At 44.3% G+C, this 20,803-nt stretch overlaps 1 long non-coding RNA gene across 1 annotated transcript in view; it reads left to right on the forward strand.

The window, feature by feature from the left end:
* Positions 1 to 20,803, forward strand: part of LOC129712571 (uncharacterized) — a 107,766-nt gene that overhangs the window by 62,677 nt on the left and 24,286 nt on the right. The gene's annotated exons all lie outside the window — the stretch shown is intronic.

The raw sequence follows: 20,803 nt of genomic DNA on the forward strand, positions 1-20,803 counted from the left end.
CTTGTCAAGACAAGAGATTCTCAAGAGCCACAAACATAAAAGAGAATAGCAAAGCTGGCGTTCCTACAACACTAACATCTTTAGGAAGAAATGATAGTTTCAAAGACACTACAGACAGTAGATTGTCATGTTTAAATTGAGAATTTGAGCCACTAATAATAATTAACTACTTTCTTAGTAAAGAAAAATCTTAAATGCCTATTTACTTGATAGTCCCCTCGGGTGTCTTTGTTTTTGAAAGGGGGGGAATCTTAGCTGCAAAATAAGCAGGCGATTCCAATCGATAGTGGCAGAGGAGGGTATTGATTACTTCAACTGCATTCTCTATTTATTAACCCCTTCGCTCCTGCAGCCGACATATCATTACAGGTTGAAACTTGCCTGCAGACCAGATGGGGGGTTGTCCGTTTGAGCTGATGGCTTCAAAGGTAGCCTCGGTGCTTCTGCACAATGCAACCTGAACCATTTATTTTCGCAAACATTATAGATCCAGATAAAATTGCTTGGTGGAATATGTCCACAAAAATTACAGGGTTCTGTAATAGCTTTGGCTGACATTGTGTGAAGTCTGGGAGGCAGCCATGTTGAACAGCCAGGCAAAGCCAGTGCAGGCAAATAACAAAACAAACTGCTACAGCCATCAAAATTCATTTTTAAACTGATGCCTGCCATCATTTACTCTTCTTTCAAATCAATGATTTATTTTAAAAATTATAATTGCACAAAACGCTCGTTCTGGTCAGAGTATTTTGTACAGCACAGCTCCTTGCTTTATTATTTCGTTTTTGCCATACAGATATATCTCATAACACAATTTCAGTATTGATTTCTAAGATCCTTTAAGTCTAATAAAATTATGGTTAAATTTGATTCTTATTGATAAATCTCCAATATATCACCAAATAAAAAGATAGGGCTTGAAACCCTGTTAACTATTATGATTTTTTAATGATGTTTTAGCACTATTTTACATCTGCTACAGTCCTCTCTCTCTAATGTTGAAACTGCGTATAATTAGTGCTTACACATAAATTCATTTCTTAACTCAGGACTCTTTTTTTTGCCTGAAATAGAAAATCCTACTAACATCGACCAAAGTCTCCAATTACATTTGCCAATCATAAATCTTCACTTTGCCATCCTAGTTTGAAATAACATTCAAGATTACAGCAACTGGGTTTCATAATTGGAGCCGTTTGCCACAATTTCTTTATCTTTATTATCTGTGTTATCGAAGGGTTGCTGCAGAATTTCAGATCACACCCAGAAGTAAATCTGCGGCTTTGATTAGGGTTTAATTTCTTTGATCTCCAGTGTTTCGAGAAACTCGGTGATTTTTGTGTGTCCATTCTCGGACACGCTACCTCAGCAAAACTTACAATCAGTGTATCAGCGATGAATTGAAATAGATTTTCAAAACAAGAAAAAAAAAGGGAAGATATGCTTTTCTTTTGTCACTATAGAATGCTAAGGCAACCTAATATAAATGAAACCAGACACACTTGAGACATGACTATCCTCCCTATAACATTTTGTTAAATAAATAAATTCACCATCAATTTTATTATAAAAAAAATAATTTGAATCAAATAATTTGATGGAGCAGAATTTTTAGCATATATCTATTTAAACAACCCTTTCTCTTTTTAGGATGCATCCTCGGAAACTAATGCTGCAAAAAGATATTCCAAAATATGATAAACTTGCTTAAGAATTGACAAAGCCTGTGGACAATATTAAATTTACAACATACAAAAAAATACCTTGATCCGACCTATTGGGAACAGAAAGGGCACTTCCATTTTAAAGTCTGTGATTTGGCAATCCATTTCAAAAAGGTAGGCGAATGTATTTTAAAGGGGGAAAAAAGTACATTTCGTAACACCAGCTCTTATTATGTCACAATAACATGCCATTAAAACTGAATTTGCACCAGCACACTCATTGGCAAATGTCCCATCTGGTAACATTTCCACGTTCTCAAAGAAGGAAATCAATACTGATAATCTATGTAGGCCTCACAGGGTGTGTGTTTTTCATCACAGGTTAGCCAAGATTTCTCTCTCTATCTTTGGTCTGACTGAGATTTCATGCCCTGTTTACCCACATTTAAACTCGCCCTCAAATACCGCAGAGAGATTAAAAACTCTATCATTGCTTAATGTTAGAAATGCAATTACAGGCCCTCCCCAGTCTGAAACAAAAACGTTATGCAATATGCAAGAATCAAACACATACAATATAACAACACAATATAATATTAAGAATACAACACACACAGAATTCTTCATAGGATTTGCGTTTATGGTTAATTTTGGAAGAACGTGAGCAAAATAAAAGTGAGATCTCGTAAAAATTCTTAGGAAATAGTAAAATTAATTTTTTTTTCAATGGTTGTTGAAATATACTTGTGAGTACAATTGTTTATTGAAAACAGTGCAGAAAACAAAATATTGAAGATATTTAGTGTTGAAACATGTAACGGAGATTTTAAAGTGCCATCTTGTCCTTGAGAAAGCTTAAAGGAAGACTGCACTACCAATATTATTCACTGGGGCAGACAAGATATGTAGGAAGGAACTGCAGATGCTGGTTTACACCAAAGTTAGACACAAAATGCTGGAGTCCCTCAGCGGCTCAGGCAGCATCTCTGGAGAAAAGGAATAGGCGATGTTTCGGGTCGAGACCCTTCTTCAGACTGAGTCAGAGGAGTGGGAAGCTTTCTGTCCTGGGCCTCCTCCAATGTCAGAATGCCTCCTCCAATGTCAGAATGAGGCCACACAAACAAGCGTTGGTAATGTTGATGTTGGTCATTCTTGATTACCATGGTTGTCGAGGATTATGGGGAGAAGGCTCCTGCAAGAATGGGGTTGAGAGGGGAAAGTAGATCAGCTATGATTGAATGGCAGAGTAGACTCGATGGCCTAATTCAGCTCATATGAGCTTATGAATTTATGAACGCAGTCACACTAAACTCCTGTGTTTCATTTCTCTCTCCAGTCTTATGTTAAGATAGTAATTTTCCAGCAATGCCCCTCAGTTTCATATCATGCCAAAGAAGGCTTGCCTGCTATATTTTTGTAAACCTTATTGTCATGGCGGCATGGAAGTAAAATAACGAATGCCAGCTTTATTGATATTTAAAGAGAAGTTTTGGGAACAGGTTTGTGCATGGTGGGCTTTCTGTCCTCCACCACTGATCTGGGTTGGAAACAGATTAGTTTTATATGGTGAGCAATGTGAGTGAAAGTGTAATCTGCAGAGTTCAACATTGTTACAGAGGATACAATACGATGCGATAGAGCTTTATTTATCCCAGGATGTCATAAAAACACAAAATACACAAAATTAAAGTAACGAGTGGAAAGGCTTGGGGGGGGAGGTGCAAAGATTGGGGAGGGGGGTGGGAGGAGGAGTCAGTCTCTCAGTCTACCCCATGACAGAAGGGGGAGAAGTCATTCAGGTCTCCTGTGGCAGGCATTCTGCCCTGCACCTTGGTGGAACCAGTCTGTTGCTGAGGGTACTCCTCAGGTTGACCAGTGTGTCATGGAGGGGGTGAGCTGTATTGTCCAAATGATCCGCAGTTTGAGGAGCATCCTCCCCTCCAAGACCTCCTCTCCAACACCACCTCCCATGAATCCAACTCCTTCAAAGAAAAGCCGGAAGCAAATACAATTACGACTTTTAAAAGACACTCAGGCAGATAAATGGATAGGTGTTCAGAAGGATGTGGCCCAAATATAGGCAAGTGGGATTAGTTTAGTAAGTTGGCATGGAAAAGTTGACCCGAAAGACTTGTCTTCCATGATCACAAAAGGTGTCTCACAGCAGACACAGCGTAACTCAGCGGGTCAGACAGCATCGCTGGAGAAAAGGAATAGGTGACGTTTCAGGTCGAGAATCTTCTTCAGACACACATCCTTTCTCCCACTAATTTCTATGCTCGGCAGCTCTATCACTCTATGACAGAGGTTAGTTTGTAAATATCAGGTGTGGTTCAATGATTTAGTGCTAGCTACTTGAGCAGTGTTTTTATGACATCCTGGGATAAATAAAGGTCTATCGTATCGTATCTGTGATAATACAAGTCGTGTGGATTATCTTATCCTATTCTATATGAATTTTATACACTTCATGGTGGTCACGGTGGCGCAGCGGTAGAGTCGCTGCCTTACAGCGAATGCAGCGCCGGAGACCCGGGTTCCATCCTGACTACGGGTTGCTGTCTGTACGGAGTTTGTACGTTCTCCCTGTGGGTTTTCTCCGAGATCTGCAGTTTCCTCCCACACTCCAAAAGCATACAGGTTTGTAGGTTAATTGGCTTGGTAAATGTAAAAATTGTCCCTAGTGGGTGTAGGATAGTGTTAATGTGCGGGGATCGCTGGTCGGTGCGGACTCGGTGGGCCGAAGGGCCTGTTTCCATGCTGTATCTCTAAACTAAGCTTCTACTAAGTCTCTCCTCAATCTTTTTCCACGCTGAATGACTATGACTATGTGACTCTACCAAGTATCATAGGATTTAACGCAAAATGCTGGGGTGACTCAGCGGGTCAGGCAGCATCTCTGGAGAAAAGGAATAGGTGATGTTTCTGGTCGAAGCCCGAGTCTGAAGAAGGGTCTCGACCCAAAACAGCACCTATTCCTTTTCTCCGGAGATACTGCCTGACCCGCTGAGTTACCCCAGCATTTTGCGCCTATCTTCGGTGTAAACCAGCATCTGCAGTTCCTGCCTCCACATGAATATCATAGGTGTTGAGTTGAGCATTCTTGGCACAAAACAGAAAACTGCACAGTTATTGATTAGCTGCATCGGATAATCTTACCTTTAAATGATATCCGATTTAAATGACAAAGTGTTATGCTGCTCTCGGCTTGCAGAAGTACACTAATTCTGCTCGGTAACATTCTTGATGAGCCGCAGTGTCTGATCCAGCACATTGTTTTTTACAGCTTCATCATTTTTATTAATCCCATATCAACTCACCCTCTGTATAAATCTCCATCTTGCCACTGTACCTTTTTTTTGCAGTCACAGGCACCCAATTTACTTGGCCTTCTTTAGTGGCTCCCAGCAGCTCTGAAGTTGACAGGATCTCTCAATCAACATCAGTAAAACAGATAATCTGGTGATTATCACGCCGGGCCTTGCTGTGTGTAAATGGCCTGTCACTTTTCTCACATAGCAACATTGAATTCACTTCAAAAAGTCCTTCATTGACTGCAACGTGCGGAGGACATCAAAGGCGCTATATAAATGCAACTCCATCCATTCCCTTCTCACTATCACAGATCAGTGAAGACATTTCAATCTCTTGGCGTGCAGGGTCACAAGGTCATAGGTGATAGGAGCAGAATTAGGACATTCGGCCCATCTAAACTCAGCGGATGAGGCAGCATCTATGGAGCGAAGGAAATAGGCAACGTTTCGGGTCGAAACCCTTCTTCAGACTACTCCGCCATTGAATCATGGCTGATCTAACTCTCCCTCCTAACCCCATTCCTCCTGCCTCCTAAACACCCGTACTAATCAAGAATTTATCTATTTCTGCCTTAAAAATATCCATTGAATTGGCCTCCGCAGCCAATTCTCCATCTGTGGCAAAGAATTCCACAGATTCACCAGCATCTGACTAAAGAGGGTGTGTCTCTTGGATTTTCTGAGACAGAAGTGCTAGGAGAAATACAGTAAATGTGTCCACCAGCTTCAAACAAGGACACAGAGTGCTGGAGTAACTCAGCGGGTCAGGCAACATCTCTGGAGAACATGAATAGGTGGCATTTCAGGGCAGGACATTTCTTCCGCCTCCCTGGTCCAATGTTCCTTTATAGTCATATGTACCTAGATACAGTGGCATTCTTTGTTTTGCTAACAAATCAGGAAAATCTTACTAAACGCAACCACAATCATATTTAAGTACAAGAGTGCACAGTGACAAAGTGGTAGAGTTACGTTGCCAGAGACTTGGGGTCAATCCTAACTCTGGGTGCTGTCTGTATGTAGTTTGTATGTTCTCCCTGTGACATTCCAAAGATGTGCAGGTTTGTAGGTTAATTGGCTTCTTTTAAATGTCCCTCGTATGCAGGAGGGGGCTGGTGTACGGGTGTTCGTAAGTTATAGCAGCACAATCAGGCCATTTGGCCCATCAAGTCCACTCCGCCATTCAATCATGCCTGATCTATCTGATGTTGGCCGGCACAGACTTGCCTGGTCAAAGTGCCTGTTTCGATGCTGTTTCTCCAAACTAAACTAATTGCAACAATAGTAAATTTCACTGAAGCTACCCATGTTCTCCAGAGAGGCTGCCTGATCCACTGAGCTACTCCTGCACTTTGTGTCTTTTTTTGTAAACCAGCATCTGCAGTTACTTTTGTCTTAAAGTTAATACAAATCTGTTTAGATTTATTATTGTCATGTGTACCGAGGTACAGTGGAAAGCCTTGCTGGGATGCTTTCCAATCAATTAAGGTTAACCATATAACAATTGCAGCACGGAAACAGGCCATCTCGGCCCTACAAGTCCATGCCGAACAAATTTTTTTCCCCTTAGTCCCACCTGCCTGCACTCATACCATAACCCTCCATTCCCTTCGCATCCATATGCCTATGGAGTGCATACTGTCATTGTGTCCTTGGGGCAAGACACTTCACCCACCTTTCCCTGTGTGTAAATGTAATGTAATTATGTGAAGCACTTTGGGGTCAATGCAAGTTGACTAAAAAGACCTCTATCAGGTCTATATAAGAATAAAGACCTATTATTCAACCTATCTCTGTAACTTAGTTGTTGAAACCCAGGCAACATATAGTAAATATATTTTGTTGACATCAATAATTGCCCAAAATTGTACACCATAAGGTTAATAGTATATATAAATATAATCAAGCCAAACTCAAGTTCAATAGTTTATTTTAGTTTCGAGATAAGGCACAGAAACAGGCCATTCGGCCAATCGAGCCACTGCCTGCCACCTGTTTACACTAGTTCTATTTATTCCTGCTTTTTCATCCACTCCCTACATTCTGGGGACAATTGGCAAAACCTACAAACTCTCACGTTTTTGGGATGTGGGAGGAAACTGGAGCACCGGGAAGAATCTCACGCAGTCACTGGGAGAACCGTTAAATCGATGTCTCTGGCGCTGTGAGGCAGCGGGCTGCGGAGCATCCTGGACCATACAGCTCACCCCCTCCATGACACATTGGTCAACCTGAGGAGCACATTCAGCAACAGACTGGTTCCACCAAGAAGATGCAGCACAGAACGCCACAGGAGATCCTTCTTCCCTGTGGCTATCAAATTGTACAACTCCTCCCTCTTCTGTCGTGGGGTAGATTGACTCCCCTCCCTCCCCAATCTTTGCACACCCCCAATCCTTTCCACTCGTCACTTTTATTTCATGTTTCATGTATCTTGTTGTGTATTTATGACTGTTGGTAGACCAATTTCCCTCCTGGGATAAATAGTTCTATCGTATCGTATCTTATTGTATCGTACCAGCAGAGAGGAGTGAAATTTAATGGCAAAGGAAGGGACGAAGGTGGAAGGAGACGGTGGATGTCGTGGGGAATAAGGGGGGGGGGAGGGGTGGGAAAGTGGGAGAGATGGGTGCGCACTGGGGCGGGATGGAAGCATGTGGACGGGAGGTGAGTGGATTCCAATAAGAAGAAGCTTCTTTAGTTTAGTTTAGAGATACAGCACAGAAACAGGCCCTTCGACCCATCGAGCCCGTGCCGACCAGCGATCCCCGCACACTAACACTACCCTACACACACTAGGGACAATTTACAATGATACCAAGTCAATTAAGCTACAAACCTGTACGTGTTTGGAGTGCGGGAGGTAACCGGAGATCCGGGAGAAAACCCACGCAGGTCACGGGGAGAACATGCAAACTCCGCACAGACAGCACCCGTAGTCAGGATCGAACCTGGGTCTCTGGCGTTGTAAGGCTGCAACTCTACCACTGCGCCACCGTGTTCCCCTAACGTGCTGGGAGTTACAACTGGCATCGTACCAACTCTTCGCAAAGTATAAATACTTCATACGACAGATTAGTGAGTACAGTTAACTGCAGGTACTAAGGATCAATGGAACAAGAGCATGCTCAAACTGCAATCCGATTACTTAAAAACAATTACATTTCAGAATAACATAAGCCTTATGAAAAGATACATTTGCTATTCCATTCAAATTAAACCAAGGCTCATTGTGTTCCTTTAAGCACTAAGGATTACAAAAATTAAAATTAAATTATGGTCAAACCATCTCTATAATCAATAGGTGATTCCTCTCCGCCAGCCAAAAGCATTGATACAGGATTCATTGTTTGGTAGGTTGTTCAAAATATACTATAGATTTTTGTTGCAAGATGTGAGGAAGCTGACAAGGCAAATGTTTGGTCAATGGTCAATGGTGCCTTCATCGTGACATGTGCAAACTTTGTGCAGTCTTTTTTTTACATACAGCTCAGTAGAGTATTGCCGTTCCTAAGCACAATCTCTGATTAGCAAAGTGCACGGAAATAGTCCACTGAGGCACCAGGTATTGGGGCATCTTTCAAAGTCCAGTCCGTGCTCTGGGTCTTATGAGTGGTACCCGATCCAGGCGAGTCCCAGGCTGTTGCAGGGCCTCCAGCCATGGATGTCTCGCCCCTAATGAGTTAATGGTAGGTGTTCTTTGAACTCCAGCAGTTTTTGGGCTGAAGATGGACACAAGTTGCTGGACTAACTCAGCGGGACAAGCGGCATCTCTGGAGAGAAGGAATGGGTGACGTTTCGGGTCGAGACCCTTCTTCAGACTGAAGAAGGGACTCGACCCGAAACGTCACCCAGTCCCGGGGCTTCAATAGCCAACCAACCAAAACTAAAAACATTTTGCGTTGTGCACAACGCGTCTGACATCAAGGAGGGTTTGACTTGTCACCCTACTGACCATGTTTGGCCTGTAGTTGACAGGTCAAAGGTAGACCATTGTGAAGATTCATGGTCCTCAATTGCTACATGGAATGAATCAAATTAGCCTCACAAGGAAGACTAGAAGTGATGGGGAAATCTGGAACTTCTTGGCAAGTGAGAGTTTTCAAAGTCCCCTTTGGAGTCAATGGACTCAATTTCCCACCGATCCCTTCCATGGTATTTCATAGGGCACATTACACCCCTCGGTGACACAGCCTTACAGTGCCAGAGACCTGGGTTCAATCCTGACTACAGGTGCTGTCTGTACAGATTTTGTACATTCTCCCTGTGACCGCGTGGGTTTTCTCCGGGTGCTCCGGGCTCCACCCACATTCCAAAGACGTCCAGGTTTGTAGGTTAATTGGGTTCCATTGCCCCTATTGTTCCTAGTGTGTAAGGTAGTGCCTGTGTACAGGTGAATGCCGGTCGGCATAGACTCATTGGGCCGAAGGGCCTGTTTCCATGCTGCATCTCTAAATGACACTAAGCTAAACTAAAGAAAGAGTACTGGCACTTCTTCAGTCAGCATCTCATATTTCGCTTGGGCAGCTTACAGCCCAGTGGTATGAATATTGATTTCTCTAACTTCAAGTAACCCCTGCATTCCCTCTCACTCCGTCCTTCCCCCACCCAAGTTGCACCAGATATTTGTTCTCACCTCGCTACAGCTAACAATGGCCTGATTCCTTGATCATTGTTTTTTTTTGCATATCCTTCATTCATTTGTTCTATATCTCTCTACACCATCGTCTATATCTCTCATTTCCCCTTCAGTAACTTTCACTCTGAAGAAGGGTCTCGACCCGAAACGTCACCCATTCCTTCTCTCCAGAGATGCTGTTTGTCCGGTTGTGTCACTCCAACATGTTGTGTCTATGTGCAGTGCAATGCATTGATATTGCATGTCCAACATGCCAAATGCATGGATGCACACATTTCACACTCCAAACATGCACCATGAAAGCTAGGAAGTCCCAATTGTATTTTGTAATTGATTTTATGCTTTAATTCAATCACGTAGCACATAAATATCATGCAATACATGATTGAATTGCTAGGCAGAGAGGTTTTGCTTTGGTCAGTCAAACAAATGCTGTGGTGCAGCAGTAGAGTTGCTGCCTCACAGTGCCAGAGACCCACGTTCGATCCTGACCACCGGTGCTGTCTGTATGGAGTTTGCACGTTCTTCCCGTGACCTGCGTGGGTTTTCTCCCAGATCCACGATTTCCTCCCACACTCCAAAGATGTGCAGGTTTGTAGGTTAATTGGCTTGGTGTAAATGTAAAATTGTCCCTAGTGTGTGCAGGATAGTGTAAGTGTGCGGGGATCGCTGGTCGCTGCAGACTCTCTACACTAGAATAAACTAAAAAAAATGAGAACCCTTTCGAATTACAAATCAAAGATATATTTTTCATATTTACAATATGTTCATTTTAACTCATGAATGGATTTTCCTGTATTAGAGGAACCATTGATTTTATTGGCATGATCAATACACATATACCACACCTGTGTATAACATCTCAAAATAGCAATGTATATGATATGCCTTTCCATAAATGTTCAAAACTAAAATCCTATGCACACCCTCGGTCCCTTGTACTTCCGATCTAATTAATTCCTCATTCATAGCTGCAGTGACAATACCATTTTAATTTCAGATTTTGCTCACTTACGCTTGAAGTTAATTAAATCTCCATCCCAGTGAAATGACATATTTTAAGGCTACTCGTTCAAAGGATACAAGGTGTGATTTAAGATATGTACAATGCTTATCTTGGTCTCTGCAATTCCTGTTTCACTTTGATAATATTTTTGATTTTGAAGGAAGGACTTACGTGTGATAAGGGGCCGAGCGATTTTTCTTCATTACATGTGTCAGGAACCAAATCATGCCGCGGTAGAAATTTATAGAATGATAGTGTAAAAGCTGACAGTAATTCTAACAAAGCACAGTGCATTCCTCGGACAATGAGCAAATTCACTAACCCTGAAATGATTTAAATCTGTGCCAAATGTAAGAGAACAACACAAAGTGATAATACTACTCCTTTAATCGGTAGTAGAGAAAGCAAACTCAGTGCTAGCATTTATTTCAAGAGGGCTTGTATACCAAAACAGAGGTGTAATGTTGAGGCTCTATAAGGCGCTGGTAAGGCCGCATTTGGAATATTGTGAGCAATTTTAGGCACCGTATCTGAGGGAGGATGTGGTGGCTCTGGAGAGGCTCCAGAGGAGGTTTACGAGAATGATTCCTGGAATTAGTAGGTTAACCTATGATGAGTGTTTGACAGCACTGGGGACTGTACTCGCTGGAGTTTAGAAGAATGAGGGAGGATCTCATTGAAACATACTTAATAGTGAAAGGCTTGCATAGAGTGGATATGGAGAGGATGTTTCCACTAGTGAGAGAGTCTAGGACTATAGCCTCATAATTAAAGGACGTTCTTTAAGGAAGGAGATGAGGAGAAATTTCTTTAGTCAGAGGGTGGTGAATCTGCGGAATTCTTTGACACAGAAGGCTGTGGAGGCCGTCAGTGGATATTTTTAAAGCAGAGATAGGTAGATTCTTGATTATTACAGGTGTCAGAAGTTATGGGTAGAAGGCAGAAGAATGGGGTTGGGAGGGAGAGATAGATCAGCCATGATTGAATGGCGGAGTAGAGTTGATGAGCCAAATGCCCTAATTCCACTCCTATTCCTTATGACTTTATGACTATCAAACCATCCTCAAATGTACATTCAATTAATTTGGTGTACCTTGACTTGGGGAGTGTGGTTAGGCTCTGCGTATTTCATCCTTGTGGCATGGGTTTGGTGTGGAGTTAAGTTGAGTTTATTGTCACGTGTACCGAGGTACAGTGAAAAGCTCTTGTCGATTGCTGGTCAGACGGTGAAAAGACAATACATGATGACAGTCAAGCTGTCCACAGTGTACAGATACATGATAAAGGAATAACGTTTAGTACAAGATAAAGCCAGTAAAGTCCAATCAAAGATAGTCCGAGGGTCTCCAATTAGTTAGATATTCGTTCAGTACAGCTGTCTAGTTGTGCTAGGATGGTTCAGTTGCCTGATAACAGCTGGGCACAAACTGTCCCTGAATCTGAAGGGTTGGAATGAGTTTCTAGCCTTAGTTGTCAAAAACTAATATATATGAACATTCTTCAACCCTGCATTAAATCTATTCATGGACTCACAAGAGAATGCAGATGTTGGCATTCTTGAACAAACTAAGAAGTGTTGGTGGAAGGTACACAAAAATGCTGGAGAAACTCAGCGGGTGCAGCAGCATCTATGGAGCGAAGGAAATAGGCAACGTTTCGGGCCAAAATCCTTCTTCAGAAGTGTTGGTGGAACTCAGCGGATCAGGCAACATCTTTGAAGGGATTGGGCAGACAAAGTTTCCGGTCAGGCCAAACAACCTACAAACGCACACGTTCTTGTGAAGTATTATTATATTTCTTCCTGCTATTCTCCCTTTCTTCGCTCTGTTTTTCCTCTCAACCTTTTCCCTTCTTTTACTCGCATTCATGTGATTTACCATGGTATATCAAAGATATGCTTTACCGTGGTATTTCTTGCTTGTAAATTCAAGATATAATTTCCCAGTCTGGACTAGGGTCTGAACAAAAAAAGGAATTTCACTACAGTACACAATTCACAACAAAGAACCATCGAACCATTCCTTAGTTGGTGTTAATTTTGTGAGAATATCACCTCTTGTAGCATCTCTGCGAAGCTGCCAGCTATCCTTGCCTGGAAATACATTGCTGGTCAGCCATAAAAGACCACTGTACTGGCGGTCTGGCGATGTTGTCGGTGTCCTCCACCGCTCCGTACCGCTACAGGCCGTGTCCGATCCGCACGCTCGGCCTCTCGGAGCGGGGTCCATTCCAATCCAGCCCCAGGCTGCTGCATGGCCTCCAGCGGCCCACTCCACCAACACAAGCAGAGTGGCCAGGAAGTTATGAATAACTCAACAACTCGTCAGTAAAATAGCAGCAAGAACATGGCATTCATTTGATCTCGACCGGAAATGTCACCCAGTCCTTTCCTCCAGAGATGCTGACTGACCCCGCTGAGTTATTCCAGTATTTTGCAGTTCCTCGCCACGCATTTTGTCTGCTCCACTGCAAAATTTCCTCAAGGTAAGCCTACTTTGAAGAAGTTCTCCTCCTCTCTCCGATGAGTGTTATGTAACACCCTTTCTCACTTTTATTTGCCCTATGTACCTTCTATATCTATCGTTTCCCTTTCCCCTGACTCTCAGTCCAAAGAAGGGTCTCACCCCGAAACCATAACCTATTCCTTCTCTCCAGAGATGCTGCCTGACCCGCTGAGTTACTCCAGCTATTTATGCCTGTTTTTTTAGCATTGCTTTAGACAACTCCTCCAAAGGTTGCCAAAGGTACACAAAAATGCTGGAGAAACTCAGCGGGTGCAGCAGCATCTATGGAGCGAAGGAAATAGGCAACGTTTCAGGCCAGAACCGTTCTTCAGACAGTTTCGGTCAGAAACGTTGCCTATTTCCTTCGCTCCATGGATGCTGCTGCACCCGCTGAGTTTCTACAGCATTTTTGTGTACCTTCGATTTTCCAGCATCTGCAGTTCCTTCTTAAACAATCCTCCAAAGGTGGGCTGCTCCGACTAAGAGGTCACGAGTGATTTACCGTTCCGCGTGCAATTTTGATCCCATACAGTCCTTGTTTTGAAGGTGACACAAACCCTATGCATAAACAACGAACTACATTTTCCAGCAACTGAATGTGACCCTCATTTTCCCATTGTGTGAGCATCACAGTGTTATATGAACTAATTCATTCCATTGTTAAACTTCGATGTGGCTGTGGAGAGATAAAATAGATCATTGAATAAGATGTATCACTAAGCAGATAACATTCATCCCACTGCATTCTGTAGCTGTCAATGCAAAAATAACCAGTGTGATTGGAGCTCTGATACCATACTTGGGCTGCACAGTTGATTTCAGTTTTTTGTTGCAATGGCTATATATATTTCTGCTAATCTTTCGAGCTAAACCGGGATGATTCTTCTAGCTCCAACCTGTCAACTTACTTCAAAGCAGCCATATCTGCATCATCGAACAGATGAGAATTGTGTACGTAATTCCAACTGAGATATTGCCACTGGTGACGTTAGACTAGGGACATTTTCTCTGCAATATAAATGAATTGCAGATGCTGGCTTGTACCAAGGATAGACATAAAGCGATGAATGAATGAATACTTTATTTTCACACGTGACAAATCACCGTGAAATGTTACATGTGTTTAATATCTTCACTGAGTCTATTAAGCTGTACTTACGGGCGGCACGGTTCCGCAGCAGTAGAGTTGCTGCCTCACAGTGCCAGAGACCCGTGTTCAATCCCGACTACGGGTGCTGTCTGTACGGAGTTTGTACATTCTCCCTGTGACCTGCGAGGGTTTTCTCCGAGATCTCTAGTTTCCTCCCACTCTCTGATGGCATAGAGGTTTGTAGGCTAATTGGCTTGGTATAATTTCAAATTGTGCCCAGTGTGCGTAGGATAATGTTAGTGTGCGGGGATCGCTGGTCAGCGCGGACTCGGTGGGCCTTTGGGGCCTGTTTCCACGCTGTATCTCCAAACTAAACTGAACTAAACTGAATTTTCGGTAGGCGGCGCGGCTCTGGCCAGCAGCAGCCTCTGCAGCCTGTCCGCGTTTTTATTATTTTTTGTCTGTGTTTTTATGTAGTTTTTGTTATTTTATGTTGGGGTGTGTGTGTGGGGGGGATGGGGGTGGGGGGGGAGGGGGGGGGAAACTTTTTGAATCTCTCCCTGCACTGGAGACCCGACCTTTTCTCGTCGGGTCTCAGGTGTCGTTGGGGCCGCAACGAGGAGCGGCCTCCAACAGGCAGAAGCCGGGGACTCAGGTGCCGACTCACCGTTGCCGTCGCGGAGCTGGCCGAGACCGGAGCGGGTGGAGCGGTGGAGGAGCGCTGCTGCTGCTGCTGCTGCTGCTGCTGCTGCCTGCTGCTGCTGCTGCTGCCGATGCCGCTGCTGCTGCTGAGTCGGAGGCTGCTGCTGCGGGTCTGCGGACGGCGGGAACCGGGAGCCCGCGGCTCCCTGGAGAGAGACCGCTTTTCGGGGCTCCTGCAACGGCGACTTCCCCCGCCCGAGTTGCGGGGTCGAAGAGTTCCTGGAGCGGGGCCTAACACCATTACACGGGACTCTGCGAGCGCACACCGGGGGCTCCAACACCAAGACCCGGTGTGCGACCTCGCACCACCCGGCGTGGCTTCATTGGCCGCGGGACAATCGCCATCGCCAGCCGGGGGCAATGACTTTGACTCTGACATCGGGGGGAGGAGAGTGCAGTGGAGAGATAAGTTTTATTTGGCCTCCATCACATAAACATCCATCACAGTTATGTGATGGATGTTTATGTTAAATGTAATTATGTTGTGTCTGGGGTCTATTTGTGTGTATTGTATGGCTGCAGAAACGGCATTTCGTTTGGACCTCCAGGGGTCCAAATGACAATTAAATTGACTCTTGACTCTTGAATTAAAACCTTCAAAAGAGATCTTATGTAATTGAGACGAGGGTGGGGGGGTGTAGTTACTCAAGGCCATGAATAGTTGTTGCTTAATGGAACTGGGCATTCTGAGAAACACACACTAAACAGGTTGGCATGAAAATAAACACACTGATCACCTCAGCGTGACAGACAGGGTATGAATCCATCCTTTGGGATGCTTGTACAGAGAGACTTCCTGTCTGTAGCGACAATCTATGGTGACACGCTCAACAGAATATTCAATATTCAATTTTGGACCCATGTTCGAAAGTCACCTGTCTATAAAAACCTCCTGACGTCAGTCCCAGTGGTGGTCATTATAGATAGCTTCAGCTGTTCTGTCAGCTCACGATCAATTTGCCCGACCACAAGAGTGTGATCACGTATTGACTCCCTGCAGCCACAGTAAAGGCCAGGAACTCCTCTTCAGAAGATGACCAAACACCCTTCCAGTCCATATGCCGACAATGAGCTTTGTACACCCGGAACAATGATCAAACGCTTCCTTGCGTCGTTATCTGTTTGAGGTTGTTTTGTGTAGGAAGGAACGGCAGGTGCTGGTTTACACCGAAGATTGACACAAAAAGCTGGAGTAACTCAGCGGGCCAGGCAGCATCTCTGGAGAGAAGGGAATGGGTGTCATCTCGGGTCGAGATCCTTCTTCCGTTGTATTGTGGCCATCAAAAGCATATTGGTTGGAAATACCACCAAACAGCTAAGATAAAAATGAATAACTTTCAATTAATTATGTGTAGACGCAACACTTGCATCACAAATGTGCCAAACAATAACCAGCTCCTGAAAGAATTGAACCATCAAACCATTATCATGATAGTGGGCTCATCATCACTGCCCTGCAATCTCAACTGGACCAGACCCCGATGTACTTTGGTTACAAGAGCAGCTTAGATTCTGGTGTCCTGCAGCAATTGACTCGAATCCTGATGCCCCAAAGCCTTTGCACCGTCTTCATTGTTCAAGAGTGCATTGGAACACTCACCACTTACCTGGATGAGTGCAGCTCCAACGACACTCACCACAGAGTCTAGAAGGATGAGGGGGGGGGGGCCCTCATTGAAACTTACCAAATAGTGATAGTCCTGGATAGAGTGAATGTGGAGAGGATGTTTCCACTAGTGGGTGAGTCTAGTGCCAGAGGGCACAGCCTCAGAATAAAAGGATGTACCTTTAGAAAATAGATGAGGGGGGATTTTTTTAGTCAGAGGGCGGTGAATGTGGGGAATTCATTGCTACAAACAGCATGGAGGCCAAGTCACTGGGTGGCTTTAAGGCAACGATTGATAGATTATTGATTAGTAAAGGTGTCAAGGGATCTGCGGAGAGCAGGAGAATGGGGTTGAGAGGGAGAGATAGATTAGTCATGAGATTAAATGATGGTATAGACCCTATGGGATAATTCTGCTCCTATGACTTATGAACTTATGAACAACCCAGGACAAAAAAGGACATGTCGTGCTGGAGTAACTCAGCAGGTCAGGCAGCATCTCTGAACAACATGGATAGGTGATGTTTTGCATTGGGACCCTTCCTCAGACTGAGGAAGTAAGGGTCTGATGAAGAGTCTGGACCCAAAACACCTCTCCATGTTCTCCACAGATGCTGCCTGACCCGCTGAGTTACTCCAGCACTGTGTGGCATTTTTTTTGTGAACCAGTATCTGCAATGCCTTGTTTCCACAATCCAGGGCATAATGGCCCCCCTACAGTTGGTACCCCAATGGCCACCTGCAGCACACTGGGGGTGCAGTAGGTGCCACTACAAATGCAATGTGTCTACTCATTCCGTCTCCCATGACGACACCTCTAAACCCATGGGCACCACCACCAAGTGGAAGGGCAGCAGACGGATGGGAACACTGCCACCTGCAGGTTCCCCTCTGAATCACACACCATCCCGACTTGGAAAGGTGGAGCTTTCATCGTTGTTAGGAATAATTTATGGAACTACCTATCCTAAAGAAACACCAGAATCCCCCGGTTCCCGGAAAAGGGCATCGCTGGTTCACAGAGTGGTGAAGAATGCTTTTGCCTTTCTCCAGGGCCCCTATTGCCACCCACTGTGTTAAAGGACCAGAAAAACCATAACAGTGATGTAATGTTGAGGCTCTACAAGGAGCAGACCAGGCCGCTTTTGGAGAATTGTGAGCAATTTCTGTGGAAAGATGTGCTGGATCTGGAGGGGGTCCAGAAGAAGTTTACAATAATGACCCAAGGAATGATTGAGTTAACATAAGATGAGCGTTTGATGGCACTGGGCCTCTGCTTGCTGGAGTTTAGAAGTATGAGGGGGGACCTCATTGAAACTTACGGAATAATGAAAGGCTTGGATAGAGTGGATGTGGAGAGGATGTTTCCACTCATGGGAGAGTCGAGGACCAGAGGGCACAGCCTCCGAATTAAAGGACGTTCCTTTAGGAAGGAGATGGGGAGGAATTTCTTTAGTCAGAGGGTGGTGAATCTGTGGAATTCATTACTACCCGAGTCAATGGATATGTTTAATGCAGAGATAGATAGATTCTTGATTAGTACGGGTGTCAGGGGTTGTGGGGAGAAGGAAGGAGAAGGGGGTGAGGAGGGAGAGATAGATCAGCCATGATTGAATGGCAGAGTAGACTCGATGGGCCGAATGGCCTAATTCTACTCCTATCACTTTTTAACTTTTAAAAAAAAGTTTCTGATACAGCGCAGAAACAGGCCCTTCGGCCCACAGTGTCCACACCGACCAGCGATCCCCGCACATGAACACTATCCTACACACACTACGGACAGCTTACATTTACACCAAGCCAATTAACCTTCAAACCTGTACGTCTCTGGAGGTTGGGAGGAAACAGAAGATCTCGGGGGGGAAACCCACACGGTCACAGGGAGAACGGTCAAACTCCGTATAGACAGCATCCATAGTCGGGATTGAACCCGGGTCTCTGGCGCTGCCAGCACTGTGAGGCAGCAATTGTCCCGCTGTGCCACCATGCCGCCTATTGGTTCATGCACTCGCTGAGAAATTCGACATATTTGCCAGCCAACAACCTCTGCACTCTTGATTACGCATTCCAACAAGCTGGTATTTACACAGATTAAACAGGACAAGTCCTACCCCATCTTGCAAGTAAACAAAGCACTGAATTATCCACCCATTGAGCCATATTTTCATTTAAGGATAATTACCTCAGTGACCATTCTGAAGATAGTCAATAGCTTTTACATAGGATTTATTAATTTTCACAGATGATTTTTCTGTGCAAATTAATAAATCACACATAAAAACCATTGACTACCCACAGTGCTTGCAAAAATAACCTTCACGTCACAAAAACAATACCTTTGTTACAATTCTGTTCCAAGTCTTCTCCAATGAGTTTAGTTTAGTTAAACTGAGAGACACAGCGTGGAAACAGGCCCTTCGGCCCACTGGGTCCGTGTGATCCCCGCAAACTAACACTATCCTACACACTAGGGACAATTTACAATTATACCAAGCCAATTCACCTACAGACCTGTATGTCTTTGGAGTGTTGGAGGAAACCGAAGCTCCCAGAGAAAACGCACGCAGGTCATGGGGAGAACGTACAAACTCCGTACAGACAGCACCCGTAGCCAGGATCGAACCGTGTTCTCTGGCGCTGTGAGGCAGCAGCTCTAAAGCTGCGCCCGTGTCGCCCAGTGACATAACTATTGCATTCTCTGCATCAGTAGCAGTTGCAGTTAGCTACTACTGAGCTCTGGATCTGAATCTCTGGATTTACTTGTTCTAAGTTACATATAAGTCCCACCTCTTAGTCCGGTCACTTCCACAAATCGTAACCTTCAATGATACTTTACTGTGACATGTACTTCGGTACAGAGAAATGCTTTTGTTTTGTATACAACCTGGTAATATCATATAGGAACCTCACCCAGACAACACACAAGTGCCTGCCACGTTTTGCCATTAAAAAAGTTCACCAGACACAGTCCCGCCTACAGCCTGCCACCCACTCCCCACACCACCCCCCAATTCCCCCCCACCCCCCATTCCCCCCCAGGTCCCACTGTGTTTTCTGCTCCCCCCCCCAAACCAGATCCCCCTTCACTCTCGGTGACCCCCCCCCCCCCCCACCACCTTGGCTGCCTAACCGCATCTAATAGCAACATAAAACTATTTTCAATAATTTTCCACCTGAGTTTAAAAACAATATTATTTATCCTGTACGGATTTAATTGCGAGCCAGCAGGATGAACTTGTACACTGGGGGGAATATTCTGTGTGTGTGTGTGTGTGTGTGTGTTTTGTTGTTGCATATGGGATCCGTTGTGTGGAGTATCCATCAGGTGAATTGCTGTCCCTGGACTGCTCCAAGGCCGTGGTGATTTGACTTTGTACAATAGGGTCACTGAACAGAAGGTCAGGCAGCTGTGTATTTCCATTTCAAAGATGCTATCAAAGGACCAAGCGGCAGTTGATTCAGAAGCCACGGCAAACAAGATTTCTCTCCCCCCCCCCCCCCCCCCCCCACCCCCCCCCACCTTACCAATTATTTATGATTTTAAAATATATATACATATATATATATATATATATAATAAAATGGTTTACATCCCAACATCGGACATATGGGAGAAGGATTTTGGTTGTAAAGGTGGAAGGAGCATTGAGTAATGAGGAGCGATTTGGTGAACAGTTATCGGCACAGAGGCAACAGCCCAATAAATCATTCCTGAGCCTCTCCACTTCAACAGAAGACAATTAAAGAAGGTAGCTCCCTTATTACAAATTTTTTTTTTTATCACTTTTCAAACGACAGGCCTCAGCTACTGCAAACACTTTGCATTACCATGTACCTGTTCACACTCCGCAAACCCCGTGAAGGTTTGCTTTGATTTAACTTCCGCTACGTAATGGTCCAAGATGATCTTAAATTTCAGCACCTCCTGTAGTCAGCAATTCTCTTAAAGCATGTCATTGATTTTTTTTAATGTGTCATTGTGATTTACAAATGAAAGAATACTTCTTGCCATAAAGGCTCGTCCGACCATATTTAATAAAATCTCCGCACAGTTTTGATTCAAAAATATATTTCCTCGTGCATGTTTACCCATTCAGCTAAATGCTACTGCTCTCCGCTCAAAACGTCACCTATTCCTTTCCTCCAGAGATGCTGCCTGACCCGTTGAGTTTCTCCAGCTTTTTGTGTCTATCTGCGGTTTAAACTTGGATTTCCTTCACTCTACCACTGGTCTGCTTTGATCTGTCCATTTCACACCTCACAGGCTCTTTGCACCCT

Source organism: Leucoraja erinacea, chromosome 33 (genome assembly GCF_028641065.1).
Source record: "Leucoraja erinacea ecotype New England chromosome 33, Leri_hhj_1, whole genome shotgun sequence".
NCBI classification, from domain to species: Eukaryota; Metazoa; Chordata; class Chondrichthyes; order Rajiformes; family Rajidae; genus Leucoraja; species Leucoraja erinaceus.